The sequence below is a fragment of the Aulostomus chinensis genome, chromosome 4, assembly GCF_037954235.1.
Source record: "Aulostomus chinensis isolate RoL2024-O1b breed Wild chromosome 4, RoL_Achi_v1.0, whole genome shotgun sequence".
Lineage (NCBI taxonomy): Eukaryota > Metazoa > Chordata > Actinopteri > Syngnathiformes > Aulostomidae > Aulostomus > Aulostomus chinensis.
In genome coordinates this window covers 31,124,036-31,151,919 of record NC_141323.1, presented here as the reverse complement: position 1 = coordinate 31,151,919, position 27,884 = coordinate 31,124,036, and the positions used below count along the sequence as shown (strand labels likewise).

The 27,884-nt window shown below is 43.4% G+C and overlaps 18 non-coding genes and 4 pseudogenes across 18 annotated transcripts; 21 read left to right on the top strand and 1 right to left on the bottom strand.

Moving 5' to 3' along the window:
* Window positions 1-288: 288 nt before the first annotated feature.
* LOC147266671 (5S ribosomal RNA) lies at window positions 289-407 on the top strand (annotated as a pseudogene).
* A 309-nt stretch (window positions 408-716) lies between these two features.
* Window positions 717-835, top strand: LOC147266670 (5S ribosomal RNA). The gene has a single exon (XR_015114848.1). It is a non-coding gene; the product is annotated as a 5S ribosomal RNA (ribosomal RNA).
* A 309-nt stretch (window positions 836-1,144) lies between these two features.
* On the top strand, window positions 1,145-1,263 carry LOC147266669 (5S ribosomal RNA; annotated as a pseudogene).
* A 310-nt stretch (window positions 1,264-1,573) lies between these two features.
* On the top strand, window positions 1,574-1,692 carry LOC147266668 (5S ribosomal RNA). Its single transcript, XR_015114074.1, has one exon. It is a non-coding gene; the product is annotated as a 5S ribosomal RNA (ribosomal RNA).
* Window positions 1,693-2,001: 309 nt separating this feature from the next.
* On the top strand, window positions 2,002-2,120 carry LOC147266667 (5S ribosomal RNA). The gene has a single exon (XR_015114301.1). It is a non-coding gene; the product is annotated as a 5S ribosomal RNA (ribosomal RNA).
* Window positions 2,121-2,429: 309 nt separating this feature from the next.
* On the top strand, window positions 2,430-2,548 carry LOC147266666 (5S ribosomal RNA). Its single transcript, XR_015115561.1, has one exon. It is a non-coding gene; the product is annotated as a 5S ribosomal RNA (ribosomal RNA).
* A 309-nt stretch (window positions 2,549-2,857) lies between these two features.
* On the top strand, window positions 2,858-2,976 carry LOC147266665 (5S ribosomal RNA). The gene has a single exon (XR_015114073.1). It is a non-coding gene; the product is annotated as a 5S ribosomal RNA (ribosomal RNA).
* A 309-nt stretch (window positions 2,977-3,285) lies between these two features.
* Window positions 3,286-3,404, top strand: LOC147266664 (5S ribosomal RNA). Its single transcript, XR_015113225.1, has one exon. It is a non-coding gene; the product is annotated as a 5S ribosomal RNA (ribosomal RNA).
* Window positions 3,405-3,713: 309 nt separating this feature from the next.
* LOC147266663 (5S ribosomal RNA) lies at window positions 3,714-3,832 on the top strand. Its single transcript, XR_015113072.1, has one exon. It is a non-coding gene; the product is annotated as a 5S ribosomal RNA (ribosomal RNA).
* A 309-nt stretch (window positions 3,833-4,141) lies between these two features.
* Window positions 4,142-4,260, top strand: LOC147266662 (5S ribosomal RNA). The gene has a single exon (XR_015114072.1). It is a non-coding gene; the product is annotated as a 5S ribosomal RNA (ribosomal RNA).
* Window positions 4,261-4,569: 309 nt separating this feature from the next.
* LOC147266661 (5S ribosomal RNA) lies at window positions 4,570-4,688 on the top strand (annotated as a pseudogene).
* A 310-nt stretch (window positions 4,689-4,998) lies between these two features.
* LOC147266660 (5S ribosomal RNA) lies at window positions 4,999-5,117 on the top strand. Its single transcript, XR_015115368.1, has one exon. It is a non-coding gene; the product is annotated as a 5S ribosomal RNA (ribosomal RNA).
* A 309-nt stretch (window positions 5,118-5,426) lies between these two features.
* On the top strand, window positions 5,427-5,545 carry LOC147266659 (5S ribosomal RNA; annotated as a pseudogene).
* Window positions 5,546-5,855: 310 nt separating this feature from the next.
* On the top strand, window positions 5,856-5,974 carry LOC147266658 (5S ribosomal RNA). Its single transcript, XR_015114071.1, has one exon. It is a non-coding gene; the product is annotated as a 5S ribosomal RNA (ribosomal RNA).
* Window positions 5,975-12,938: 6,964 nt separating this feature from the next.
* On the top strand, window positions 12,939-13,057 carry LOC147266657 (5S ribosomal RNA). The gene has a single exon (XR_015114380.1). It is a non-coding gene; the product is annotated as a 5S ribosomal RNA (ribosomal RNA).
* A 310-nt stretch (window positions 13,058-13,367) lies between these two features.
* On the top strand, window positions 13,368-13,486 carry LOC147266656 (5S ribosomal RNA). The gene has a single exon (XR_015113544.1). It is a non-coding gene; the product is annotated as a 5S ribosomal RNA (ribosomal RNA).
* Window positions 13,487-13,795: 309 nt separating this feature from the next.
* On the top strand, window positions 13,796-13,914 carry LOC147266655 (5S ribosomal RNA). The gene has a single exon (XR_015114752.1). It is a non-coding gene; the product is annotated as a 5S ribosomal RNA (ribosomal RNA).
* Window positions 13,915-14,224: 310 nt separating this feature from the next.
* On the top strand, window positions 14,225-14,343 carry LOC147266654 (5S ribosomal RNA). The gene has a single exon (XR_015114070.1). It is a non-coding gene; the product is annotated as a 5S ribosomal RNA (ribosomal RNA).
* Window positions 14,344-14,652: 309 nt separating this feature from the next.
* LOC147266653 (5S ribosomal RNA) lies at window positions 14,653-14,771 on the top strand. Its single transcript, XR_015112816.1, has one exon. It is a non-coding gene; the product is annotated as a 5S ribosomal RNA (ribosomal RNA).
* Window positions 14,772-15,080: 309 nt separating this feature from the next.
* Window positions 15,081-15,199, top strand: LOC147266652 (5S ribosomal RNA). The gene has a single exon (XR_015114585.1). It is a non-coding gene; the product is annotated as a 5S ribosomal RNA (ribosomal RNA).
* Window positions 15,200-15,509: 310 nt separating this feature from the next.
* Window positions 15,510-15,628, top strand: LOC147266651 (5S ribosomal RNA). Its single transcript, XR_015114068.1, has one exon. It is a non-coding gene; the product is annotated as a 5S ribosomal RNA (ribosomal RNA).
* A 1,275-nt stretch (window positions 15,629-16,903) lies between these two features.
* On the bottom strand, window positions 16,904-16,976 carry trnaf-gaa (transfer RNA phenylalanine (anticodon GAA)). Its single transcript has one exon. It is a non-coding gene; the product is annotated as a tRNA-Phe (tRNA).
* Window positions 16,977-27,884: the final 10,908 nt, after the last annotated feature.

The window sequence follows — 27,884 nt, the reverse complement described above, 5'->3', positions numbered from 1 at the left end:
AGGGCCGCTTTGAGACTTTGGGGACCAGCATGAGCGAGCTTCCCTCACACACCTTTTCTTGAAGGGCCCTCTGCAGCTTTGGAATGGAATTTCATGCAGTGGTTAATTTGAAGAAGACAGATGGCAGATGCAGTACTTTTCTCTCGATGACATCAACATTCTTTTCTTTTATTGACAGGACACGTATTTGGCGTGTGAAAAGACCCTGAGGCTGTTGCGCATCACGTTTTTTCTGAGGTTGTAAAGTGTGTGAAATGGATATAGAGCCCATGTGTGTGAGAGGCAAGGACTTACGGCCATACCACTCTGAACACGCCCGATCTCGTCTGATCTCGGAAGCTTAGCAGGGTCGGGCCTGGTTAGTACTTGGATGGAAGACCGCCTGGGAATAACAGGTGCTGTAAGCTTTTTTGTTTCATTGTGAGGAAAGGGCCGCTTTGAGACTTTGGGGACCAGCATGAGCGAGCTTCCCTCACACACCTTTTCTTGAAGGGCCCTCTGCAGCTTTGGAATGGAATTTCATGCAGTGGTTAATTTGAAGAAGACAGATGGCAGATGCAGTACTTTTCTCTCGATGACATCAACATTCTTTTCTTTTATTGACAGGACACGTATTTGGCGTGTGAAAAGACCCTGAGGCTGTTGCGCATCACTTTTTTTCTGAGGTTGTAAATTGTGTGAAATGGATATAGAGCCCATGTGTGTCGGCGTCAAAGGCTTATGGCCATACTACTCTGAACACGCCCGATCCCTTCTGATCTCAGAAGCTAAGCAGGGTCGGGCCTGGTTAGTACTTGGATGGAAGACCGCCTGGGAATACCAGGTGCTGTAAGCTTTTTTGTTTCATTGTGAGGAAAGGGCAGCTTTGAGTGTTTGGGGACCAGCATGAGCGAGCTTCCCTCACACACCTTTTCTTGAAGCGCCCTCCACAGCTTTGGAATGGAATGTCATGCAGTGGTTAATTTGAAGTAGACAGATGGCAGATGCAGTACTTTTCTCTAGATGACATCAACATTCTTTTCTTTTATTGACAGGACACCGATTTGGCGTGTGAAAAGACCCTGAGGCTGTTGCGCATCACTTTTTTTCTGAGGTTGTAAATTGTGTGAAATGGATATAGAGCCCATGTGTGTCAGAGTCAAAGGCTTATGGCCATACTACTCTGAACACGCCCGATCCCTTGTGATCTTGGAAGCTAAGCAGGGTCGGGCCTGGTTAGTACTTGGATGGAAGACCGCCTGGGAATACCAGATGCTGTATGCTTTTTTATTTCTTTGTGAGGAAAGGGCAGCTTTGAGTCTTTGGGGACCAGCATGAGCGAGCTTCCCTCACACACCTTTTCTTGAAGTGCCCTCCACAGCTTTCGAATGGAATGTCATGCAGTGTGTAATTTGAAGTAGACAGATTGCAGATGCAGTACTTTTATCTAGATGACATCAACATTTTTTTCTTTGTATTGACAGGACAACTATTTGGTGTGTAAAAAGACCGTGAGGCTGTTGCACATCACATTTTTTTTGAGGTTGTAAAGTGAGTGAAATGGATATAGAGCCCATGTGTGTGAGAGTCAAGGGCTTACGGCCATACCACTCTGAACACGCCCGATCTCGTCTGATCTCGGAAGCTTAGCAGGGTCGGGCCTGGTTAGTACTTGGATGGAAGACCGCCTGGGAATACCAGGTGCTGTAAGCTTTTTTGTTTCATTGTGAGGAAAGGGCCTCTTTGAGTCTTTGGGGACCAGCATGAGCGAGCTTCCCTCACACACCTTTTCTTGAAGCGCCCTCTGCAGCTTTGGAATGGAATTTCATGCAGTGGTTAATTTGAAGAAGACAGATGGCAGATGCAGTACTTTTCTCTCGATGACATCAACATTCTTTTGTTTTATTGACAGGACACCGATTTGGCGTGTGAAAAGACCCTGAGGCTGTTGCGCATCACTTTTTTTCTGAGGTTGTAAATTGTGTGAAATGGATATAGAGCCCATGTGTGTCAGAGTCAAAGGCTTATGGCCATACTACTCTGAACACGCCCGATCTCATCTGATCTCGGAAGCTAAGCAGGGTCGGGCCTGGTTAGTACTTGGATGGAAGACTGCCTGGGAATACCAGGTGCTGTAAGCTTTTTTATTTCTTTGTGAGGAAAGGGCAGCTTTGAGTCTTTGGGGACCAGCATGAGCGAGCTTCCCTCACACACCTTTTCTTGAAGTGCCCTCCACAGCTTTCGAATGGAATGTCATGCAGTGTGTAATTTGAAGTAGACAGATGGCAGATGCAGTACTTTTCTCTAGATGACATCAACATTCTTTTGTTTTATTGACAGGACACCGATTTGGCGTGTGAAAAGACCCTGAGGCTGTTGCGCATCACTTTTTTTCTGAGGTTGTAAAGTGTGTGAAATGGATATAGAGCCCATGTGTGTGAGAGTCAAGAGCTTACGGCCATACCACTCTTAACACGCCCGATCTCGTCTGATCTCGGAAGCTAAGCAGGGTTGGGCCTGGTTAGTACTTGGATGGGAGACCGCCTGGGAATACCAGGTGCTGTAAGCTTTTTTGTTTCATTGTGAGGAAAGGGCAGCTTTGAGTGTTTGGGGACCAGCATGAGCGAGCTTCCCTCACACACCTTTTCTTGAAGCGCCCTCCACAGCTTTGGAATGGAATGTCATGCAGTGGTTAATTTGAAGTAGACAGATGGCAGATGCAGTACTTTTCTCGAGATGACATCAACATTCTTTTCTTTTATTGACAGGACACCGATTTGGCGTGTGAAAAGACCCTGAGGCTGTTGCGCATCACTTTTTTTCTGAGGTTGTAAATTGTGTGAAATGGATATAGAGCCCATGTGTGTGAGAGTCAAGGGCTTACGGCCATACCACTCTGAACACGCCCGATCTCGTCTGATCTCGGAAGCTTAGCAGGGTCGGGCCTGGTTAGTACTTGGATGGAAGACCGCCTGGGAATACCAGGTGCTGTAAGCTTTTTTGTTTCATTGTGAGGAAAGGGCCTCTTTGAGTCTTTGGGGACCAGCATGAGCGAGCTTCCCTCACACACCTTTTCTTGAAGCGCCCTCTGCAGCTTTGGAATGGAATTTCATGCAGTGGTTAATTTGAAGAAGAGAGATGGCAGATGCAGTACTTTTCTCTCGATGACATCAACATTCTTTTGTTTTATTGACAGGACACCGATTTGGCGTGTGAAAAGACCCTGAGGCTGTTGCGCATCACTTTTTTTCTGAGGTTGTAAATTGTGTGAAATGGATATAGAGCCCATGTGTGTCAGAGTCAAAGGCTTATGGCCATACTACTCTGAACACGCCCGATCTCATCTGATCTCGGAAGCTAAGCAGGGTCGGGCCTGGTTAGTACTTGGATGGAAGACCGCCTGGGAATACCAGGTGCTGTAAGCTTTTTTATTTCTTTGTGAGGAAAGGGCAGCTTTGAGTCTTTGGGGACCAGCATGAGCGAGCTTCCCTCACACACCTTTTCTTGAAGTGCCCTCCACAGCTTTCGAATGGAATGTCATGCAGTGTGTAATTTGAAGTAGACAGATGGCAGATGCAGTACTTTTCTCTAGATGACATCAACATTCTTTTGTTTTATTGACAGGACACCGATTTGGCGTGTGAAAAGACCCTGAGGCTGTTGCGCATCACTTTTTTTCTGAGGTTGTAAAGTGTGTGAAATGGATATAGAGCCCATGTGTGTGAGAGTCAAGAGCTTACGGCCATACCACTCTTAACACGCCTGATCTCGTCTGATCTCGGAAGCTAAGCAGGGTTGGGCCTGGTTAGTACTTGGATGGGAGACCGCCTGGGAATACCAGGTGCTGTAAGCTTTTTTGTTTCATTGTGAGGAAAGGGCAGCTTTGAGTGTTTGGGGACCAGCATGAGCGAGCTTCCCTCACACACCTTTTCTTGAAGCGCCCTCCACAGCTTTGGAATGGAATGTCATGCAGTGGTTAATTTGAAGTAGACAGATGGCAGATGCAGTACTTTTCTCTAGATGACATCAACATTCTTTTCTTTTATTGACAGGACACCGATTTGGCGTGTGAAAAGACCCTGAGGCTGTTGCGCATCACTTTTTTTCTGAGGTTGTAAATTGTGTGAAATGGATATAGAGCCCATGTGTGTGAGAGTCAAGGGCTTACGGCCATACCACTCTGAACACGCCCGATCTCGTCTGATCTCGGAAGCTTAGCAGGGTCGGGCCTGGTTAGTACTTGGATGGAAGACCGCCTGGGAATACCAGGTGCTGTAAGCTTTTTTGTTTCATTGTGAGGAAAGGGCCTCTTTGAGTCTTTGGGGACTAGCATGAGCGAGCTTCCCTCACACACCTTTTCTTGAAGCGCCCTCTGCAGCTTTGGAATGGAATTTCATGCAGTGGTTAATTTGAAGAAGACAGATGGCAGATGCAGTACTTTTCTCTCGATGACATCAACATTCTTTTCTTTTATTGACAGGACACGTATTTGGCGTGTGAAAAGACCCTGAGGCTTTTGCGCATCACTTTTTTTCTGAGGTTGTAAATTGTGTGAAATGGATATAGAGCCCATGTGTGTCAGAGTCAAAGGCTTATGGCCAAACTACTCTGAACACGCCCGATCCCTTCTGATCTCAGAAGCTAAGCAGGGTCGGGCCTGGTTAGTACTTGAATGGAAGACCGCCTGGGAATACCAGGTGCTGTAAGCTTTTTTGTTTCATTGTGAGGAAAGGGCAGCTTTGAGTGTTTGGGGACCAGCATGAGCGAGCTTCCCTCACACACCTTTTCTTGAAGCGCCCTCCACAGCTTTGGAATGGAATGTCATGCAGTGTGTAATTTGAAGTAGACAGATTGCAGATGCAGTACTTTTCTCTAGATGACATCAACATTTTTTTCTTTGTATTGACAGGACAACTATTTGGTGTGTAAAAAGACCGTGAGGCTGTTGCACATCACATTTTTTTTGAGGTTGTAAAGTGAGTGAAATGGATATAGAGCCCATGTGTGTGAGAGTCAAGGGCTTACGGCCATACCACTCTGGACACGCCCGATCTCGTCTGATCTCGGAAGCTTAGCAGGGTCGGGCGTGGTTAGTACTTGGATGGAAGACCGCCTGGGAATACCAGGTGCTGTAAGCTTTTTTATTTCTTTGTGAGGAAAGGGCAGCTTTGAGTCTTTGGGGACCAGCATGAGCGAGCTTCCCTCACACACCTTTTCTTGAAGCGCCCTCCACAGCTTTGGAATGGAATGTCATGCAGTGGTTAATTTGAAGTAGACAGATGGCAGATGCAGTACTTTTCTCTAGATGACATCAACATTCTTTTCTTTTATTGACAGGACACCTATTTGGCGTGTGAAAAGACCCTGAGGCTGTTGCGCATCACTTTTTTTCTGAGGTTGTAAATTGTGTGAAATGGATATAGAGCCCATGTGTGTCAGAGTCAACGGCTTATGGCCATACTACTCTGAACACGCCCGATCCCTTCTGATCTTGGAAGCTAAGCAGGGTCGGGCCTGGTTAGTACTTGGATGGAAGACCGCCTGGGAATACCAGATGCTGTAAGCTTTTTTATTTCTTTGTGAGGAAAGGGCAGCTTTGAGTCTTTGGGGACCAGCATGAGCGAGCTTCCCTCACACACCTTTTCTTGAAGTGCCCTCCACAGCTTTCGAATGGAATGTCATGCAGTGTGTAATTTGAAGTAGACAGATTGCAGATGCAGTACTTTTCTCTAGATGACATCAACATTTTTTTCTTTGTATTGACAGGACAACTATTTGGTGTGTAAAAAGACCGTGAGGCTGTTGCACATCACATTTTTTTTGAGGTTGTAAAGTGAGTGAAATGGATATAGAGCCCATGTGTGTGAGCGTCAAGGGCTTACGGCCATACCACTCTGAACACGCCCGATCTCGTCTGATCTCGGAAGCTTAGCAGGGTCGGGCCTGGTTAGTACTTGGATGGAAGACCGCCTGGGAATACCAGGTGCTGTAAGCTTTTTTGTTTCATTGTGAGGAAAGGGCCTCTTTGAGTCTTTGGGGACCAGCATGAGCGAGCTTCCCTCACACACCTTTTCTTGAAGCGCCCTCCACAGCTTTGGAATGGAATGTCATGCAGTGGTTAATTTGAAGTAGACAGATGGCAGATGCAGTACTTTTCTCTAGATGACATCAACATTCTTTTCTTTTATTGACAGGACACCGATTTGGCGTGTGAAAAGACCCTGAGGCTGTTGCGCATCACTTTTTTTCTGAGGTTGTAAATTGTGTGAAATGGATATAGAGCCCATGTGTGTGAGAGTCAAGGGCTTACGGCCATACCACTCTGAACACGCATGCGCCAATCAGACGGTACGCTGACAGCACGACACACGGAGGTCGCGGACTCCGCTTTTCCCATTTCTTTCGTTTTTTTCAGCCTTTTTCATTGTTCTTCCTTATTTTCCGTGCATTTTTGGTTCGTTTTTAGAGTGAACATTTTTTCCCCCCGACAGTTTTTATACTGATCGGGGGAGGTCAATTTGAGTTTTTTTTTTTTCCTAATGGAAAACTTTCGGACGGACCAAATGGATTTGAACTCTGCAAACGGATTTCAGATTACGAGCATGGAAAACGGACTTGACATAAACGCACAAACAGGTGAAGAAAATGAAAAATGGTTGCTTGTTAAAAGAAACAATCAGAAACGAAACATGAAGAAGTCGGAAGGAAAACTGCCGGAGGGAAATGCGAGAGCGGCTTCCGCAGCGACAGCGGGGGAAAGACGGCGAGCAGCGGCTGATTCAGAGGAGATGAGCGCTGGAGCCGGTCCACAGGCAACGAGAGCTGGTGGCCTGAAGAACAGAGCTGAAGACGTGGTTCCGAGAAGACCTGGGCAGCGAGGAGCTACTGGAGAGGCGGCGGAGAGTGAGAGAGAATTGGCGGCGGAAAGAGATGCGGCGTCTGGTGGGGAAAGGCAGCTGCAGCAGCGACATGGAGCGGCGAAATGTGCGGGTGGCGACCACAAGTATGACAGAGAACTGACGGTCAGTGTCGAGGTAACTGGGCAGGATGAAGTCCCAGTTCTCGAATTAATGAGATGCATAAGAGCACTGTGTGGAGGTTTAATAGCCTGTAGGGCGACAGGGCCGCAGAAATATGAAATTACCATGTCACACATCAAAGGGAAAGAGAGAATCCTAGATGGTTTCAAAATTGGGGACAACACAGTGCATGTCAAAGATCTGTGTAATGATGAACTCATGGTTTCTTTTTTAAGCTTACCAGCTTACATCAGAGATGAGGAAATTTTACAAAAGCTAGAAGGGTGGGGAGTCTCAGCTGCATCAACTATAAGGAGGAGGATGTGGCCGGGTACGCAAATTGCTGATGGGACGCGGTTTCTCAAAGTAAAGTTTACAGATAAAGTCCAATCTCTGCCTTATTCAGCACGGTTTGACACAGCAATGGGACCGGAATATTTCAGGGTCATACATGATAGGCAGGCTAGGGTGTGTAGGATGTGCCTCCAGCCGGGGCACATCCTAAGGGACTGTCCTGAGTTCTCCTGCCATAAGTGTGGTGTCCAGGGGCATTATGCAAGGGAGTGCAACAGGAAACCTAATAAGATACAGAAATGTGAGGTGTGTTGGAACAAAATTGATGAATGTAATTGTAATTATAGTGATGAGGATATTGTGGTGGAATCTGGATCTGAGGAGCTGTACAGTGAGATGGAAGGTTTAAGTGAGGGAGGAACGGAGGATGAGGAGGAAGATGACGAGGTGGGTAGTGGCGCCGCCAAGCAGGCTGCTGGTGAGGGTTACGCCCCTCAGAGAACCCAGAGCCCTCCTAAAGTGGTGCAGAGCCCAGGCACAAGGCTTGGTTCAAGTCTGAATGACATGAGCACTGACTCAGGCCCACAGCAGAGAGGAAAGGATGGAGGAGGAAACGGGTCCGAAAAGGAGCCGGAGCCTTCTCAACTCCTGGAATCAATGGAGGTGGGGGATACCCCAAGAGAATTGCAGCCGGCGGCAGCCACATCCACCAGGGTACCTACCTTAAATGTGCCCTCCACCTTCCCTCCTCAGAGTAGATCAAACAGTGACTCGGAAATGGACTTTGCCACAATAAAAAATATTCGGAAAAAGCACACCTCAATAAAAGATGCTGCGATGAAGAAAAAACAGAAGAAAGAAGGAGGGAGAGGTAAAAAATCTTGAGGGAAAATTGGCTGTTTAAAGGTTTTTTTGGTCTGACCATGTTTCTGCTGCACTCCCTTAATGTCAATGGACTCCGCACTTATGGCAGGATGACCGCCATTTTACTTAAAAGCAAGTGTGACATTCTCTGCTTACAGGAGACAAGGTGGGAAGGGGATAGCGTGGCGGCAGCAAGCAAAATGTGGGAAGGAGATGTCTTTTTTAGCAACGGCACAAGTAAATCTTGTGGCGTAGCTATTTTAGTAAAAAAGACTATAAGTACCAATAGCAAGTTAATATATCATGACAAGAAAGGTAGAATACTTATTATAGATGTTTGCATAAACAATAGAACATACAGAATTGTTAACATATATGCCAGTAACTGTGAAAAGGAAAGGAAAATGTTTCTAAATAGTATAAGCAGATGGATAGATCATAGAACCATAATAATAGGAGATTTCAATATCGCATTAACTAAGGATGATATATCAATTAACAATGTATACAAGAATGACACAAGCAGAACTGAGCTATATAATTTAATGAATATTCACAATTTGACAGATGTATGGAGAATTCACAACCCATTCAAGAAAGAGTACTCCAGAAGACAGGTTGTGCAGGGAAAAATGAAACAAGCCAGAATAGATTTATGTCTAGCGGCCCCTGAAGCAACAAAACAGATCAATAAAATACAATATAATTATAACGCATGGAGTGATCACGCAACAATTGAGTGTTACTTGGGTGCTGCAGGAGGTTTCAGGGGGGGAGGTACCTGGTGCCTCAACTCCAGCCTCCTGGCAGATTCAACTTACGTTAAAAAAATCACAAAACTGCTTGATTATGCAAAAATTGAAATGAAAATAGAAAATAATTTTATAGAAAAGTGGGAAATTCTAAAGCAAAGAATTAAAAGAAGTAGTATAAATTATAGTAAAGAGAAAAAGTGGAGAGAGGAGCTGGAAGAAAATCGACTAAGAAAATTAATCAATCATGAAATAGCATTATTTGATAAAGAACCTAACAGAAACACAGAAAACTATGAATTATATAAAGCAAAACTAGGAAACATAGAAAAAATAAAATGCAGAGGTGCAATGATAAGAAGCAGAGTTAAAAATTTAGTAGAAGGAGAAAAATGCACCGCATATTTTTTGGGGCTCGAAAAGCAAAAACAAAACAAAACTATAATAGAAAAAATCAACGATATAACTGGAAAAGAATATGACGATCAAGAAAATATACTAAGAGTAACTACAGAGTTTTATAAAGAATTATTTGATAATGGATATAGCAATAGCGAAGAGGTAGACAAGTTGTTATCAAATATCCAAACTAGTATTTCAGTGGAGGATAAGGAATGGTCTGATGCACAAATTACTATTAATGAGATAAAGACGGCAATAGATAGCTTAAATAAAAACAAAAGTCCAGGGGTAGATGGTTTAACAGCAGAATTTTATATTTGTTTCAAAGAGCAGATAGCTCCCCTGTTGCTGTCATTGTACCACTCAATGGAACGGGAACAGAGAACATCCAATACATTCACTGCAGGAATAATTTCACTTATCTACAAAAATAAAGGTTCAAAACAGGATATAACAAACTATAGACCAATAAGTTTACTCAATACAGATTACAAGATACTGACCAAAACACTGGCAAACAGGCTTAAACTTACAATAGGAACCATTATTGGTAATACACAGGCATACGGCATACCAGATAGAGACATCATAGATACGATCCTTACAATAAAGGATACCGTCAGGACAATGGCAGCACAGGGGGGGTATCTGCTCGGAATTGATTTGGAGAAAGCATTCGACAGAGTAGAACATCTTTTCTTATATAAAACTTTAAAAAGATTTGGATACGGTGAAGGCTTTATTAGATGGATTAAATTATTATACGATAACGCATACAGTCAAATAAAGATAAATGGACAACTAACAGAAAAGATCAAATTAAAAAGATCGGTAAGGCAAGGATGCCCGCTTTCAGCTCTTTTATACAGTATTGTTGCTGAGCCACTAGCTTTAAGTATAATGAATGATAAGAATATTATAGGTATAAAAACATATAGAGACAAAGTCGTTAAAATAGCACAATTTGCGGATGATATCAATATAATGTTTAAAAATGAAGAAAATTTAAATTATATTATAAAACATCTAGAAAGATATGAAAAAGCATCAGGAGCTAAGGTTAACAGAAATAAGTCAGAAATGATGGAATTCGGTAAAAATAGTTTAAAAAATAATTGGGGTTTTAGCACTAAAGAATACAGGAAAATACTGGGTGTATACATTGGTAAAAATGAAGGGGAAGCCAGGGACTTAGGGTGGAGAGAACTTGTAAAAAAGGTAGAAAATACACTTAATTTATGGAGAAGTAGGGGTTTAAGCCTGAGAGGAAAGGTAATTGTCATCAATGCCTTAATACTGTCAAAAATTAATCATGTTTTGGGGGCCTGTGAGCTACCGCAGTGGGCACTAAATTCGCTCAATGAAGCGATCTCCTCCTTCCTTTGGAGGGGAAAGGGAAATTCGATCGCTCATCGGGTGATAATTGCTAATAAAAGGGAGGGGGGATTAGGACTAATTGACATCAGTGCAAAAAAAGATGCACTCAGGGCCAAATTAGTTAGAAATTTTCTCGATTGGAACAGGCAGTACCCCTGGGAGGACACAATGGCGGGCTACCTGGCTGAGTACGGGGAGGGGGAGAAACTCCCTCTTTATCACCTCCTTCCTGGGAAAAGCCATGGCTCGCTACCGATGTTCTACCAGGAGGTGCTAGAGGCATGGGGCAAATTCCTGCCCCACCTCAGGCCTAAGTGCAGTCAGAAAAGTCATGTGCTGCAGTTACCTTTTCTCGAAAGCACCTTTTTCACACACAATGGTAGGACACTTAAATGCAGGGCACTTCAGCAACATAATATAACAAGGGTCGGTCAAGTGGTGGGGGAAAGGGGTCTGTTCAGTCTCAGGAAAGTCACAACCCAACTCAAAAAAACAGGGACACCGTGCAGAAAGGATTACCTAAATGGACTAGGTAACAAAATCAACAGAAACATAACCTCACTGTGGAGAAACTTAATCATCACGGACAAATCGAGAGCAGACCCCGAACTCCCACCGCTTGAGCTTGTCACACAGTACACAGGGAAAGAGCTGTCACAGGTGAAAACAAAGGACTGGTACACCATAGGGATTAACTCAATTAAACGCACTCCAAAAGCAGAAAAACACTGGGCACAATTATTCAAGGGAATACCGATAGGAAAAATCTGGCAAAACCTTAACATACCTTACATGGACAGCAATACTTTCAAGCTAGAATTCAATATCAGACACAGGAGAATTTTCACAGGAATCAAATTACACCAGATTAATAAGGAAAACTACAGTAGGACATGCCAAATCTGCAATAAAGAACCGGAAGACCAGGAGCATCTATTCATCAACTGCAAGGAATCGGATAAATTCAGGAATTTCATCAGGATGCTACTGCAAGAGCACTGCAATTTCAGTTTGACAGATGAAACACTATGGACATGGACTCTTCTCTTTGGTACAACACTGAAACAAAAGGATCAGAACAGGACTCTCATAAATACCATACTCACTTTTGCAAAAAAATCAATATAGACAACTAGAAACTACGCTCTCTATGAAAAGAAGAAAATAAACATATTTGGGGTTTTTTACACAACACTCTTGACGCACCTACAAATCTTACATGACATGGACAAGGATATTTTTGAAAACACTTTCTGCAGGAAAAACACATTTTTCAACATAGCAAATGGCAAAATTGAAATAAACAAGATTGACAATGGTATGTTTTCTCTTCAAATTCCCAGCTAAGTAGTCTCTTTTTTTTATAAAGCAAAGTATTTTTCAAATTTAATAAAGGGGTGAGCAAATTGGGTGGTTTATGTTTTTGGTGTGTTTAACATTTCATTTTGATAAAATTTCATTTAAAAAAAAAAAAAAAAAAATTGTGTGTGTGACACTTCACGACAGGAATTTGTTCTTTTTAGTCCCATGAGTTTTTTTTGTCTCTCTTTAATTTTTATTTATTTTTTTTTGGAATGACCTGCATTGCTCCAGTGGCTGTAGGCACATAGTGTTGGTTTATTTGTCTAAATTTAACTTAATTAAAAAAAAAAAAAAAAAAAAACTCTGATGGTGTTTTCATCAAGTTCGAGGTGTATCAAGGGTGGGGTTTTTTTTTTGGTAAGATTTCTTTCCTGAAGGAATTTATTTTTTATATAATTGTTAAATTTTGTCATGTAAATAAGAATGTACAGTTGGTAAAAATGTATGATGTATTTTTGATAATAAAAGACAAAAAAAAAAAAAACACCCCCGATCTCGTCTGATCTTGGAAGCTAAGCAGGGTCGGGCCTGGTTAATACTTGGATGGAAGACCGCCTGGGAATACCAGGTGCTGTAAGCTTTTTTATTTCTTTGTGAGGAAAGGGCAGCTTTGAGTCTTTGGGGACCAGCATGAGCGAGCTTCCCTCACACACCTTTTCTTGAAGCGCCCTCCACAGCTTTGGAATGGAATGTCATGCAGTGGTTAATTTGAAGTAGACAGATGGCAGATGCAGTACTTTTCTCTAGATGACATCAACATTCTTTTCTTTTATTGACAGGACACCTATTTGGCGTGTGAAAAGACCCTGAGGCTTTTGCGCTTCACTTTTTTTCTGAGGTTGTAAAGTGAGTGAAATGGATATAGAGCCCATGTGTGTAAGAGTCAAGGGCTTACGGCCATACCACTCTGAACACGCCCGATCTCGTCTGATCTCGGAAGCTAAGCAGGGTCGGGCCTGGTTAGTACTTGGATGGGAGACCGCCTGGGAATACCAGGTGCTGTAAGCTTTTTTGTTTCATTGTGAGGAAAGGGCAGCTTTGAGTGTTTGGGGACCAGCATGAGCGAACTTCCCTCACACACCTTTTCTTGAAGCGCCCTCCACAGCTTTCGAATGGAATGTCATGCAGTGTGTAATTTGAAGTAGACAGATTGCAGATGCAGTACTTTTCTCTAGATGACATCAACATTCTTTTCTTTGTATTGACAGGACAACTATTTGTCGTGTAAAAAGGCCGTGAGGCTGTTGCACATCACATTTTTTTTGAGGTTGTAAAGTGAGTGAAATGGATATAGAGCCCATGTGTGTGAGAGTCAAGGGCTTACGGCCATACCACTCTGAACACGCCCGATCTCGTCTGATCTCGGAAGCTTAGCAGGGTCGGGCCTGGTTAGTACTTGGATGGGAGACCGCCTGCGAATACCAGGTGCTGTAAGCTTTTTTGTTTCATTGTGAGGAAAGGGCAGCTTTGAGTGTTTGGGGACCAGCATGAGCGAGCTTCCCTCACACACCTTTTCTTGAAGCGCCCTCCACAGCTTTCGAATGGAATGTCATGCAGTGGTTAATTTGAAGTAGACAGATGGCAGATGCAGTACTTTTATCTAGATGACATCAACATTCTTTTCTTTTATTGACAGGACACCTATTTGGCGTGTGAAAAGACCCTGAGGCTGTTGCGCTTCACTTTTTTTCTGAGGTTGTAAAGTGAGTGAAATGGATATAGAGCCCATGAGTGTAAGAGTCAAGGGCTTACGGCCATACCACTCTGAACACGCCTGATCTCGTCTGATCGCGGAAGCTAAGCAGGGTCGGGCCTGGTTAGTACTTGGATGGAAGACCGCCTGGGAATACCAGGTGCTGTAAGCTTTTTTGTTTCATTGTGAGGAAAGGGCAGCTTTGAGTGTTTGGGGACCAGCATGAGCGAGCTTCCCTCACACACCTTTTCTTGAAGCGCCCTCCACAGCTTTCGAATGGAATGTCATGCAGTGTGTAATTTTAAGTAGACAGATTGCAGATGCAGTACTTTTCTCTAGATGACATCAACATTCTTTTCTTTGTATTGACAGGACAACTATTTGGTGTGTAAAAAGACCGTGAGGCTGTTGCACATCACATTTTTTTTGAGGTTGTAAAGTGAGTGAAATGGATATAGAGCCCATGTGTGTGAGAGTCAAGGGCTTACGGCCATACCACTCTGAACACGCCCGATCTCGTCTGATCTCGGAAGCTTAGCAGGGTCGGGCCTGGTTAGTACTTGGATGGAAGACCGCCTGGGAATACCAGGTGCTGTAAGCTTTTTTGTTTCATTGTGAGGAAAGGGCCGCTTTGAGACTTTGGGGACCAGCATGAGCGAGCTTCCCTCACACACCTTTTCTTGAAGGGCCCTCTGCAGCTTTGGAATGGAATTTCATGCAGTGGTTAATTTGAAGAAGACAGATGGCAGATGCAGTACTTTTCTCTCGATGACATCAACATTCTTTTGTTTTATTGACAGGACACCGATTTGGCGTGTGAAAAGACCCTGAGGCTTTTGCGCATCACTTTTTTTCTGAGGTTGTAAAGTGTGTGAAATGGATATAGAGCCCATGTGTGTGAGAGTCAAGAGCTTACGGCCATACCACTCTGAACACGCCCGATCTCGTCTGATCTCGGAAACTAAGCAGGGTTGGGCCGGGTTAGTACTTGGATGGGAGACCGCCTGGGAATACCAGGTGCTGTAAGCTTTTTTGTTTCATTGTGAGGAAAGGGCAGCTTTGAGTGTTTGGGGACCAGCATGAGCGAGCTTCCCTCACACACCTTTTCTTGAAGCGCCCTCCACAGCTTTGGAATGGAATGTCATGCAGTGGTTAATTTGAAGTAGACAGATGGCAGATGCAGTACTTTTATCTAGATGACATCAACATTCTTTTCTTTTATTGACAGGACACCTATTTGGCGTGTGAAAAGACCCTGAGGCTGTTGCGCTTCACTTTTTTTCTGAGGTTGTAAAGTGAGTGAAATGGATATACAGCCCATGAGTGTAAGAGTCAAGGGCTTACGGCCATACCACTCTGAACACGCCCGATCTCGTCTGATCGCGGAAGCTAAGCAGGGTCGGGCCTGGTTAGTACTTGGATGGAAGACCGCCTGCGAATACCAGGTGCTGTAAGCTTTTTTGTTTCATTGTGAGGAAAGGGCAGCTTTGAGTGTTTGGGGACCAGCATGAGCGAGCTTCCCTCACACACCTTTTCTTGAAGCGCCCTCCACAGCTTTCGAATGGAATGTCATGCAGTGTGTAATTTTAAGTAGACAGATTGCAGATGCAGTACTTTTCTCTAGATGACATCAACATTCTTTTCTTTGTATTGACAGGACAACTATTTGGTGTGTAAAAAGACCGTGAGGCTGTTGCACATCACATTTTTTTTGAGGTTGTAAAGTGAGTGAAATGGATATAGAGCCCATGTGTCTGAGAGTCAAGGGCTTACGGCCATACCACTCTGAACACGCCCGATCTCGTCTGATCTCGGAAGCTTAGCAGGGTCGGGCCTGGTTAGTACTTGGATGGAAGACCGCCTGGGAATACCAGGTGCTGTAAGCTTTTTTGTTTCATTGTGAGGAAAGGGCCGCTTTGAGTCTTTGGGGACCAGCATGAGCGAGCTTCCCTCACACACCTTTTCTTGAAGCGCCCTCTGCAGCTTTGGAATGGAATTTCATGCAGTGGTTAATTTGAAGTAGACAGATGGCAGATGCAGTACTTTTCTCTCGATGACATCAACTTTCTTTTCTTTTATTGACAGGACACCTATTTAATTTGAAGTAGAAAGATGGCAGATGCAGTGTACTGGGCTTCTCTCTACTCCTCTCTCTCCTCCTATATGTGTCATACATTAATTATACTCATAGGTATTACTAACTTGTCTCCTTTTCTGGAGCCTTTTTGGCTCCTCTCATTCCAGATCTGGGTGCTGCTGGAGGAGGCTGCAGAGCTGAAGAGGCTCAAGCTGCCACCCGTAGCTCCACCTACTCACATCACCGTCTTTCCATCAGTCTCTCTCTCTCTTTATCTCTGTCCCTCTCTTTCCTTCTACATATCCGTCTTCCTCCATTATCTGTTTTGTTCCTGTTCTCTTTCCCCCCAATCGGTCAAAGCAGAAGGCCGTCCCCATTGAGCCTGGATCTGCTCGATGTTCCTGCCTGTTAAAAGGAAGGTTTTTGTCGCCGCTTTTGCAGGATGTGCTTGCTGATGGAGAATTGTTGGGTGTAGATTCATTGAAGCAGTTTGGTACTGGACCTGCTCTACCTGTAAAGTGTCATGAGATAAGTTTTGTTGTGATTTGGTGCAATATAAATAAAATTAACTTGACCAGTGTCATTTGTGGTCTTTCGTTAATTGCATGCCACATGAAATTATTATTAGTCACTTTTATCTCACATTTGACCTGCAGCTGCAGTCTCACAGTGGCAAGACGAGAACACTTCTACTTCTGATGATAACAGTTTGTTCAACAATGAACTTCATCCAGTACCATGTTGTTAAACACTGGAACACCAGCATAGCACCTGAACAGGGACTTTAACCCTGGACCCTCAGATTAAAAGTCTGATGCTCTACCGTCTGAGCTACTCAGGCTCTTCCTTCAGCATTTAGACAGGAAAAGAAACACCTGTGAAGGTCAAACTGCTGCTTTCTTGACTTGTTCAATCCTCCATGTTCAAGTCCACCATGCTTTTGATTGGTTCTGATTCTCTGTGGCAAAATCCAACAAGAGGCTCCAAAAATGTCTTGAATGTCATAAGAATGCACAGGACAAGATGTTCGTTTCCTTCATGTCTGCAGTTCCTCCACTGGAAAGTAAAGTCAATGCTGTTCCTCTGCTGAAACCTGGGATCGGACCAGGGACCTTTAGATCTTCAGTCTAACGCTCTCCCAACTGAGCTATTTCAGCTCTGAGGGAGGGCCCTGCTTCTCTCATTTTATAATCTCTTCCACTCTCACTAGAACTTAGAGAGGATTTGAGCTTCTGAAGTCATGACACATTGAACAGTTCGACAGGACCATTTTTGATGAATGTCTGAATCAAACAAGCCTCTTTTGTTTGTCTTCTTCCCAGTTGCCTCAACATTGTGTGAGCCAATAATTCCACATCTGTACCAGACACACCTCTGGTTGGTGGGTTTTATGGATCTTTCTGTTCTAACAGTGTCTTTTATCTTAAATATGCCACTTTCACATGAAAACATCAATAACAGGACAATATCAAAACTATTATTGCTGCTGTTGCTGTTGTTGGTTGTGTGTCTGTCTTCCATCCCCCTGTCCCCCTGTCTTTCTCTCTGCTTGTCTTTCACCCTCATCTTGTTCCCATCTTTTTGTCATTCTCTCCCTCATTTCTCTCTGTCTTTTGTCTTTTCTTCTCTATATTTGTCTTCTGCTGCTCCAGGATCAGCTCCTATCACACAGTGGTCCAGAACCATTATGAAGCCTGATCATGAATGTGAGCAAAGCTCTTAGAACAGGCCTGCTGCCACCACAACTAAGATCCTGCAGGTCACTAGAAACTCCAGTGTCCAGCTGACAAGTGGACTTTCCTCTGATCTGTGGTGGTGCTGAGTTTAGCAAACATCTCCAACAAGAAGATGAAGGAGGCCATCAACTCCTCCAAGCTCAACATCTATACTGGCTTTACTGGGAGATCAGGAGGTCAAAGCAGATCTTCACCCTCCACCTCAGATGGTTTCTACTCACAGAGATGAGGGACCAGTTCAAACCAGCTACCTGGAGCTCCCTTAAGCCATTGTCCCCATCAGCTAACATCTGGATCTGGACCTGCACCGGTGCTGATTTGTGTCTTGAGTCCCCAGAGTTTGTTGAACCACAGAAGCTTCAACTGGTGACGGTCGTACAACCAAGTGTGAAGGTGAGCCTGCATTGTCTGATCTGGAGCTAACAGGGGAATTAGCAAGTGCTCTGACTGTTCTAGAGTTGCTGCTTAGTTGAATTTGAATTTATTTGTTGAAATGTTCCAGTTTCTATGAGGTCAGGGAAGATTTGTGTGGATCTAAAGGTCCCTGGTTGGATCCCAGGACATTGTTTTGGCTCATTTGAACATTTTCAAACCCTCGTTGCTCAGATTTTACATGAATTTGATCATGACTTTTGGACAAATGTCTTGTTTATTAATTAAATAATCACTTCAGTTATGAATTTAGTGAGTCACCCAGACTTGGTCAATAACAAAAATAAGTCTGGTTATTATTCAGTTTCCAGTCAGTAGGGACACACGCACACACACACACACACACACACACACACACACACACACACACAGCCTGTCTTTGGTATAAAATGGTCTGTCACGTTCACGTTGGAAGATTTCTCTGACTCAATTGTGAATAAAGAGATTCTTCATCTGACACCTGAGTCTTGATCCACTGATTCCTCTGATCCACCTCTTTCTGCTCCAACAAGGCTGACATGGATCAGGTGGGTCCATGTCATCCAATCAGTAGGTTTCTCTTCTCAATTAATTTTCTTCATCCCAGTTTAGATTGATTCTTCTCAGCCTCATGAAGGAGCATCTGATCAGGTGTTTGACTGCTTGTTGGTTGTAATTCCATAGATTTTAATTTCAGATGTTATAGAATTAATAAGAACATCTTAAAGACCTTTGTCCAACACTTGAAACTCACCTGTCTGTGGAGGCCCAACTGGCCTTTGGTCGTGAGGTGGTGGATGCATGTGAATGAAATGAGGCTCGTGTTGCTGTGAGGAGCCACTAGAGGGAGACACCTGTCGTTCCTCCCAGCTGACAATGAGGCTTCACAGCTGCATTTGAAGCTGTCCTTTATGAGTCACAACTGTCTTGAGCTCAGGAGCCAAACTCACCGAAAAAATATGCAAGTGGCTTTGGACAAAAGCGTCTGCTCAATAAAATTGTAGGATTGTAGAATTCTATAAATGTATAATATAATTGTAGAAATGCTCTCTCTCACCACTCCCCAAAGTCTGTGCCAGGGTCTCTGGCCAGTGGTCAATGGCTCCTATCACCTGCCCAGGATGGATCCAGCTTGCTTGTCTTTGTAATTCTGCACTTATTAGAGACCTGGAAACAAAGGAATGCGGAAAAAGAGAAAATAGGACCTCACACAAATGGGCTTGTGACACAATTTTAAAGAGTTGTGTCAATGTGAATCTTTTACAAATGTGTGTGTGAATGTGGTTGTTGTGGCCGAGTGGTGAAGGCGATGGACTAGAAATCCATTGGGGTCTCCCTGCTCAGGTTGGAGTCCTGCCAACAACGTTAAAGTGTTGATGTTCTGGAGGAGACAACATCTGATCTTTTTAGATCCACGAGTCAAAGGTTTTCTTTAAAGTGCTGCAGCAGCTGAGGATGAGGGAGAGACAGAATTTCAAACCATCTTCGTGAGGACATTTTGAAAAATGATGATATTTGCCACAGTTATTATTGACTTGGAACACTGCAAAAATATCCCCTCTCCAAAAACCCTCCTCTTCAACTTTGTACCCAAGTTGTCTCCTCATCAGGCACCACAGTGTCCAGGATGTTCAGTCAAAAAGTCATTAATGATTTTAAAAATGTCCATCAAACACAAAATAAGGCTTCAAATAGGTAAAATCACCATCTGTAGACTGGACCAATATGCTGATGTGATCCTTTGATTAGTTTAGGATCAGTCAGAGATCAAAGACTGAAGCAGGAGATCAATGCTCAGAACCCAGAGATCAAAGACAGAATTCAGACATCAGAGAAAGAATTCAGACATCAAACACATACCTGATGGAGGCTCCACCCCCCCCCCCAGACAGTTTCCATGTAAGTCGTAAGTTTTATTTTTAAAGCGCCAAATCACAACAAGTGTTATCTTCTTTTTATTCTTTTTATTAAAGATTGAAGCTCCATACAAGACAGTTTGTAGACAAGAACATCACAGCCTGGGAAGCTTTCACTTCTTTTGATGGACAGCTTTGATTTCAGGTTCTACCTCTGTAAAATTGAAAGTAAAGTAAATGAAGCACCTGTGAAGGTAAAACTGATGATGTCATGACTTGTTCAGTCCTCCAACGTTAAAGTCCAACAAGCTTTTGATTGTCTCTGATTCTCTGTGGCAAAATCCAACAAGAGGAAACAGAAAATCTTGAGGTCATTTTCTATGATTTTCTGGAGGTTCATTTGATCATTTTTTTAACTGAAATCGAGGGTTTACTGACTAAAAAAAGGTCCAGAGGCCCACAACAAAATATTCCAATCAATATTTCCATGGATAAGGAAGCCTAACAAGGTAACCGGGAGATGGGAAACAACTTGGATGATAGAAAATTGTTTTTAGTTTATTTTACAGCTGATTGAAGACGAGGGTCAAAACTGACCTGTTAACATCAGAGATGGGAACAGAAAGCTAACACAAGAGGAAGGTTGAAGCTATGAAAAAGGAGTTTGATAAAAATCTTGAACTGACAGTAGAAATATCCTTTTGTGTGTTTACCTTTGTTGACAGAAGTCACTTTAGCTTGGCAGTGAAAAGAATCTCTGCTAGCTTGACAAATAAGTGCACAAACTAGGTTCAAGCTGGACTTTGGACACTGGTATCTGCAACAACTCCCATCAACTCCTAATCTAGCATCTCTGCTGTGGTCAAACTATTTTACAGAACATTTGACAGACCTGTGGAGCAGTGAGGACAGACATGAGTTGATGCACATGATCCACTGAAGCGCCATTTTACCCTGCCACTGAGGTCACCAACATGAGCTGGAGTTGGGACTCTTGAACTGAACCTGGTATCACAGCGACACCTACTGCTGCAAAATGGAACAGCAACATTGAACCCAAGTACAGGATTGGAGGGAGACTGATGGTCGCTGTTTGGGTTTTTGAAGAACAAGGAGGGCGTTGGTTCAAGCTGGATTCTCAGAGACTATTTCCCCAACCTCTACATTGGCATCTACACTGTCATCCAGTCATGTGACTGAAGTCATCCAGTCATGTGACTGAAGTCATCCATTCATGTCAGTGATGTCACTTGGCAGGACTGTCATTGCCTTCACATTCTAGAAAAGAACCCAGACTCCACATTTCCTCCTATCTATTATTGTGTCCCACCCTCCTGGTCCTTACTCTGAATTCTCAGAGTTTATATCCAGTTCAGTCCTCAAAACAGATGAAGTCATGAGTGTAGATAAATTTCCTTTTCTCCACTGATTATATGTCAAGGTTTGTGTGTGGGGGTGGAGCCTATCCCAGCAGCCTTCGGACAAGAGGCGGGGTTCATCCTGGACATGTCACCAGTCCATCACAGGGCCAACACATACAGGCAGACAACCATTCACACTCACAGCCACACCTACGGTCAATTTAGAGTATCAATCAGCCTCGTCCCCTCTTGATGTCTTTGGACTGTGGGAGGAAGCTGGAGTACCAGAGAGAACCCACACAGACACAGGGAGAACATGCAGACTCACACAATTGGGGCTCAAATCTGGAACCTTCTTGCTGTGAGGCCACAGTGCTGACCACTGCACCATTGTGTCCCCTGAAAATGCCACCAGATCGTTTGGATTGTCTATAAAATCAAGTACACATGAACATGAAGAGGTTTTCACAGGGCTGGTGATCCAATGGATAGCATGACTGACTACTGTCAGAAGATTCTAGGTTCAACTCCTGGCTCGCTCACTTAAAATTTTATACTGAGAAGCTTTCACACCTGAAGTGTGAACCACTGCTAAAAGTCCCTGAAATCCTCCAAGGTTTCCTCCTTGTCTGCTGTAAACATGAACACATGCATGGATCCTGCTACCTCTCACATGTTAAGCTGGCACTTGACAGTGACAGCAGGAGAACAAGAAATCCCAGTGTGTCATCAACATTTCCTGGAAACTAAATGACAGAAGCCAGTGGCGGCTGGTGAAAAAAATTCTTGGTGGGGCTGGTGTGCCAAAAACATTTCCGTGCCTAGTCTAGTATAATCATTCAAAAAGAGCAGCCGAACAATTATTAAATGTTTTAAAATAGTATTTACTTTCCTTCTTAAAATCGACAGTTTCAAAGACAAAAAAAACAACAACAATTTACAACTACAGTAAATTTTATGCGATCAAATATTATACAATGATGTTAACTTTACAGAAGGTGATTTGAGCTTAATCTATACGATACAAATCAACAATGTGTGTGTCTCTCTCTCTCTGTCTCTCTCTTTGTTCATCTGTGTCTGTCTCTGTCTCCTTCTCTGTGTCTCCGTCTTTGTGTCCTTTTCTCTGTGTCTCTATCTCTGTTTGTCTGTCTCTTAGTGTGTGTGTCTCTCTCTGTCTCTCTCTCTTTGTGTCCGTCTCTCTTTCTCTCTTCGTCTACCTGTCTCTCTCCCTCTGTCTCTCTGTCTATTTGTTTCAGTCTTTCTGGGTGTGTGTTCGAATTCAGCAGTCATTTGTACAGGAACTTTGCTCGTCTCTCTTTCTGGGAGGCAAATTTCTCAATGACCCTGGTGTTGAAACCAGGAATGTTTTGTGTCAGTTTTTTCTCAATGGAGAGCATAGCCAGAGCGTTGAGCCGATCTTGTGCCATGGTATTTGTAAGAAAAGTTTTTATCCTCTTCAAAGTGGAGAAGCACCTCTCAGATTCTGACGTTGTCATTGGTGTGGTGATGAGGATGTTGAGCAGACTTACAGTTTCAGTGAACGTGTCTTGAAGGTTATTTTCCATCAAAACCTGATAGAGAGCCAGTGCACCACTGCAACTCTGAAACTCTTCGTTCCCGTAGATCAGAGACAGCTCTGTTTGAAGTCTGGCCTTGTCCAATGAGGGATAGGCTTCCACTGTGGTTTTCAGTGCTGAATCTGGGAACTTTCGGCTGTGCTGTGGGAACAGGTCTCCTTGCAGGAGTGTGGCGCTGACAAGATGCTTGGTGAAACTAAATCTCTCCTTGGCATGGCTCACAATGGTGTCACATACCTATGCAATGATATAATTATACAAAATAGGAATTATTGCATCTTCACTTGTCTTAATACATTGACCTGATGAGCTAGCCTACATTATGTAATAAACATACTGTAATGATTCATATCATCATAAAACAATATACATTTAAGTCTGGACCACTGTATCATATGGCCAACATCTTATTTTGATTTGATTTAATAATGTGATTCAAATCACACTAAGAAGCAAGTTCTTACCTCCAGTGCCAAATGGTGCAGTGTGTCTTCTCCCAAGGTTCTGCGTCTCTTTACGGGTGGCTCCTGAGCAGGTCCCCTGAACTCCTCATCCTCAGCCAGAGTAGGCACATCCTCCCTGACCCAACACATAAGTTTCATGAGTAAGTTCTAAAAACTGGTTAGGGATACATTAACAAAACCAAAGGTGGATGTCATTACTGTCAGTTATATTATACAGATAAATCAATTCTTTAAATAAGATGATATATAAGCATTTAAGTCTACATATACAGAGAAATTGAGGTTAGGCTACAAATTAATTAATTTAGCATACCTGATAGCCTGCATGTGGTCAATGAATGTCTGGGTGACTCCTGCCATGTAGACAGCATCAATGTTTCTCTTCTGCAGCTGGTTGTAAAGGATGTCCACATGTGGCATGATTTTGTGGAACAGGGCCAGTAAAAAACAAAAAGTTTCATCTTCCAGCATTCTCACATAGCCACCAGCTTCTCTCTTTGTCTGGCTATCAAACCCTTCACTGTTCCGGATAGCCTGAAAGCAATTCACCAGATCCTTCTTGTGCTCATAAACTGTGTTAACACGACTGTTGAAGTTCCAACGTGTTGATGATGCACTTGGAAGTCGGTGCGCAACCATCTCATCAAGCACTGCAGTTCTCTTGCTTGACTTAGAGAAAAGAGAAGCAAATCCCCCCATGTCAGAAAAAAAGTGACTGATCTGAGGGATGTGGGAGGTTGCTTGCTGCAGTATCAAGTTTAACTGATGGGCATAGCAGTGAACATAGTGAGCGTTTGGATAGATGTCTTGTACCTTTCGCTGCACTCCTCCTTTGGCACCCCTCATCACAGCTGCCCCATCACAGGCCAGGGCAATCAGCTTCTTTTCTTGTCCCTCAGAAAGGATGCTGTGCAGCCTCTCCAATAAGGCACTGGCTATTGCATCCGCACAGGTGTTGGGCAGTTTCAAAAATTCAAAGAACCGCTCTTGAATATTGTGGCGGTCGTCAATGTATCTCAGAACTAAGACTAACTGACACTGTGTTGAAACGTCAGTAGTTTCATCAGCCTTGATTTCAGGCTTGTCCGGTCCCAGCTCCTTAACGCGGATTTTTTCCGCCATGGTCCTCCTCGCAAAAGGGACATTTAAAAGGGATCTCACCGAATTTGGTGGAAACTGCTGCTCTTGAACTTCGATCGTTGTTGTCGCCATTTTCTCTCTCACTCACTTCTCGCGGTATTTTCTTCGTAGGGCATCGGAAATCTGGGAATCTCACTACGCAAAAAGAATATGGCGGGCTCCTCAGCTAGCTTTAGCAATCCAAACCTTCACGCATTTTACGTTGGCGTAGGGGCGACTTTTCCAGCGCCCCTACGCCGTTAAATTTGGCGATGTTGATTGGCCAATTATTCATTATTTTTCCCTAGCAACCATACAGGATTGGCTAATTAATTGCAGGTCTGGGGGGCGCTTTGACGAGCGCCCCTAAAGACAAATTATACAGTCTATCAGAGTAAATTCACTATTAATTGAATGAGTCAGTTGGCGTAAATGTTGTTTAAATGACCCATATTGCATGTAGACACACACAATTAAGTAAGGCTGACACTGACGATACAAATTGTAAACATATGCACATATATATGTATAAATACATGTAGAGATTTTCCTCTCCACAGCTGGTGGGGCGGCGCCCCAGCGCCCCCTATGAGCCAGCCGCTGCTGATACTGGCTTTACTGGGAGATCAGGAGGACAAAGCAGATCTTCACCCTCCACCTCAGATGGTTTCTCCTCACAGAGATGAGGGACCAGTTCAAACCAGCTACCTGGAGCTCCCTTAAGCCATTGTCCCCATCAGCTAACATCTGGATCTGGACCTGCACCGGTGCTGACTTGTGTCTTGAGTCCCCAGAGTTTGTTGAACCAGAGAAGATTCAACTGGTGACAGTCGTACAACCAAGCGTGAAGGTGAGCCTGCATTGTCTGATCTGGAGCTAACAGGGGAATTAGCAAGTGCTCTGACTGTTCTAGAGTTGCTGCTTAGTTGAATTTGAATTTATTTGTTGAAATGTTCCAGTTTCTATGAGGTCAGGGAAGATTTGTGTGGATCTAAAGGTCCCTGGTTGGATCCCAGGACATTGTTTTGGCTCATTTGAACATTTTCAAACCCACGTTGCTCAGATTTTACATGAATTTGATCATGACTTTTGGACAAATGTTCTGTTTATTAATTAAATAATCACTTCAGTTATGAATTAAGTGAGTCACCCAGACTTGGTCAATAATAAAAGTTAGTCTGGTTATTATCCAGTTTCCAGTCAGTTAGGACACACACACACACACACACACACACACACACACACACACACACACACACAGCCTGTCTGTGGTATAAAATGGTCTGTCACGTTCTCTCACATTGGAAGATTTCTCTGACTCCATTGTCAATAAAGACATTCTGCATCTGACACCTGAGTCTTGATCCACCGATTCCTCTGATCCACCTCTTTCTGCTCCAACAAGGCTGACATGGATCAGGTGGGTCCATGTCATCCAATCAGTAGGTTTCTCCTCTCAATTCATTTTCTTCATCCCAGTTTAGATTGATTCTTCTCAGCCTCATGAAGGAGCATCTGATCAGGTGTTTGACTGCTTGTTAGTTGTAATTCCATAGATTTTAGTCTCAGATGTTATAGAATTAATAAGAACATCTTAAAGACCTTTGTCCAACACTTGAAACTCACCTGTCTGTGGAGGCCCAGCTGGCCTTTGGTAGTGAGGTGGTGGATGCATGTGAATGAAATGAGGTTTGTGTTGCTGTGAGGAGCCACTAGAGGGAGACACCTGTCGTTCCTCCCTGCTGACAATGAGGCTTCACAGCTGCGTTTGAAGCTGTCCTTTATTAGTCACAACTGTCTTGAGCTCAGGAGCCAAACTCACCAAAAACATATGCAAGTGGCTTTGGACAAAAGCGTCTGCTCAATGAAATTGTAGGATTGTAGACTTCTATAAATGTAGAATATAATTGTAGAAATGCTCTCTATCACCATCCCCCAACGTCTGTGCCAGGGTCTCTGGCCAGTGGTCAATGGGCTCCTATCACCTGCCCAGGATGGATCAAGCTTGCTTGTCTTTGTAATTCTGCACTTATTAGAGACCTGGAAACAAAGGAATGCTGAAAAAGAGAAAATAGGACCTCACACAAATGGGCTTGTAACATAATTTTAAAGAATTGTGTAAATGTGAATCTTTTACAAATTTGTGTGTGAATGTGGTTGTTGTGGCCGAGTGGTGAAGGCGATGGACTAGAAATCCATTGGGGTCTCCCTGCTCAGGTTGGAGTCCTGCCAACAACGTTAAAGTGTTGATGTTCTGGAGGAGACAACATCTGATCTTTTTAGATCCACGAGTCAAAGGTTTTCTTTAAAGTGCTGCAGCAGCTGAGGATGAGGGAGAGACAGAATTTCAAACCATCTTCGTGAGGACATTTTGAAAAATGATGACATTTTGCCACAGTTATTATTGACTTGGAACACTGCAAAAATATCCCTTCTCCAAAAACCCTCCTCTTCTACTTTGTACCCAAGTTGTCTCCTCATCAGGCACCACAGTGTCCAGGATGTTCAGTCAAAAAATCATTAGTGATTTTAAAAATGTCCATCAAACACAAAATAAGGCTTCAAATAGGTAAAATCACCATCTGTAGACTGGACCAATATGCTGATGTGATCCTTTGATGAGTTTAGGATCAGTCGGAGATCAAAGACTGAAGCAGGAGACCAATGCTCAGAACCCAGAGATCAATGACAGAATTCAGACATCAGAGACAGAATTCAGACATCAAACACATACCTGATGGAGGCTCCACCCCCCCCCCCCCACACAGTTTCCATGTAAGTCGTAAGTTTTATTTTTAAAGCGCCAAATCACAACAAATGTTATCCTCTTTTTATTCTTTTTATTAAAGATTGAAGCTCCATACAAGACAGAGTTTGTAGACAAGAACATCACAGCCTGGGAAGCTTTCATTTCTTTTGACAGACAGCTTTGATTTCAGGTTCTACCTCTGTAAAATTGAAAGTAAAGTAAATGAAGCACCTGTGAAGGTAAAACTGATGATGTCATGACTTGTTCAGTCCTCCAACGTTAAAGTCCAACAAGCTTTTGATTGGCTCTGATTCTCTGTGGCAAAATCCAACAAGAGGAAAAAGAAAATCTTGGGGTTGTCTCACTTTTTTTCATAGAAACTCTGCATAGGACAGTGATAGGATGCTTGTTTCCTTGGATGAAAAAGTCTGGTACTCTCATCTTCTTAAACATTTACTTGTTCAATCAGGACAAGAGAATCTGAGCTTGGATGTCATTTTGTAGTAAAAGGTGAATTAAACTTGTAAACATCAGCTGGTGTTCACTCTGATGATGTGTCGATGGTCTGTATTCTGCCTTCTGTAGCACGATGCTGCTGGGAAGAAGCCTGATTATGTCAGAGTTGTGTTCAGTGGCTCCTGCTGGGTCCATTTCTGACAAATAGGCTCCAAAGAGTTCAGCTGTTTAAAGGTGAGGGTTGCCATAAGCAGACGAGGTGGCCGAGTGGTTAAGGCGATGGACTGCTAATCCATTGTGCTCTGCAAGCATAGGTTTGAATCCCATCCTTAT